Source organism: Phalaenopsis equestris, unplaced genomic scaffold (assembly GCF_001263595.1).
Source record: "Phalaenopsis equestris unplaced genomic scaffold, ASM126359v1 Scaffold198068, whole genome shotgun sequence".
Classification (NCBI taxonomy): Eukaryota; Viridiplantae; Streptophyta; class Magnoliopsida; order Asparagales; family Orchidaceae; genus Phalaenopsis; species Phalaenopsis equestris.
The window spans coordinates 447,788-449,734 of record NW_018218006.1 but is presented as its reverse complement, the minus strand read 5'-3'; positions in this window follow the sequence as shown (position 1 = coordinate 449,734).

Sequence of the window (1,947 nt, the reverse complement as noted above, 5' to 3'; positions counted from 1 at the left end):
GGTGCGGTGTGCTGGGCAAGCACACCGCGCGTATTGGCGTTGACCGAGGAGATCAACAAAAACCAATACAAACTCCTAAGTCAAAAAACCCGAAAGTATGCATAGAGTTGTGTGTGTGATTTGTTTCTGCTGAGGAAATAGCAAGTGAATGCTTGATCAAGTCAAGAAGTAGGGACTCTCGTTGAGGATTGGAGAGTGGACTTTGAGTTATGAAATTTTAGAATGTTCTAGAGGATGGGAACCAGTATGCAAGTGCTGACCCCAAGGTGGGAATTAAAATTTAGATATCAATTCAAAAAGAGTGAGAGAGTCAGAATGTAAGGACTGACCTCGAATGTAACAAATCATAAATGTAGGATTGAGAATTGAAATGTATGTCAATTCTCAAAAGAGAGTGTCGGAATGTAAGGACCGACATCGAATGTAATGAATCAAAAATGTGAAAATGAGAATTGAAATGTATATCAATTCTCAAAGGAGAGTGTCAGAATGTAAGTAACGACCTCGAATGTAATGAATAAGAAATGTAGGACTGATTCGGAAATGAGAATTGAAATGTAGGTCAACTCTCAAAAGGGAATGTCAGAATGTAAGGACCGACCTCGAAGGTAATGAATCAGAAATATGAAAATGAGAATTGAAATGTATATCAATGCTCAAAAGAGAGTGACAGAATGTAAGGACCGACCTCGAATGTAATGAATCAGAAATGTAGGATTGATTCGGAAATGAGAATTGAAATGTAGGTCAATTCTCCAAAGAGAATGTCGAAATGTAAGGACCGACCTCAAATGTAATGAATCAGAAATGTGAAAATGAGAATTGAAATATATATCAATTCTCAAAAGAGAGTGTTAGAATGTAAGGACCAACCTCGAATGTAATGAATCAGAAATGTAGGACTGATTCGGAAATGAGAGTTGAAATGTAGGTCAATTCTCAAAAGGGAATGTCAGAATGTAAGGACCGACCTCGAAGAGGACTGATTCAGAAATGAGAATTGAAATGTAAGTCAATTTTCAAAATAAAGTGTCGGAATGTAAGGTCCGACCTCAAATGTAAAGAATCAGAAATGTGGGACTGATTCAGAAATGAGACTTGAAATGTAAGTCAATTCTCAAAAGAAAGTGTCGGAATGTAAGGTACGACCTCAAATGTAAAGAATCAGAAATGTAGGACTAATTCAAAAATTAGAATTGAAATGTAAGTCAATTTTTAGAATGTAAGGACCAACCTCGAATGTAATGAATCAGAAATGTAGGACTGATTCGGAAATGAGAGTTGAAATGTAGGTCAATTCTCAAAAGGGAATGTCAGAATGTAAGGACCGACCTCAAATGTAATGAATCAGAAATGTAGGGTTGATTCGAAAATGAGAATTGAAAGTAGGTCAATTCTCAAAAGCGGGTGTCGAAATGTTAGGACCGACCTCAAATGTAATGAATCAGAAATATGAAAATGAGAATTGAAATGTATATCAATTCTCAAAAGAGAGTGTCGGAATGTAAGGACCGACCTTGAATGTAATGAATCAGAAATGTAGGGCTGATTCGGAAATAAGAATTGAAATGTAGGTCAATTCTCAAAGAAGGGTGTCGGAATGCAAGGACCGACCTCAAATCTAATGAATCAAAAATATCAAATTGAGGATTGAAATGTATATCAAATCTCAAAAGAGAGTGTCGGAATGTAAGGACCGACCTCGAATGTAATGAATCAAAAATATGAAAATGAGAATTGAAATGTATATCAATTCTCAAAAGAGAGTGTCGAAATGTAAGGACCGGCGTCGAATGTAATGAATCAAAAATATGAAAATGATTGAAATGTATAGAAATGTAGGTCAATTCTCAAAAGAAAGTGTCGGAATGTAAAGACGGACCTCAAACGTCGTGAATCAGAAATGTTGGACTGATTCGGAAATGAGAATGAAATGTAGGTCAATTC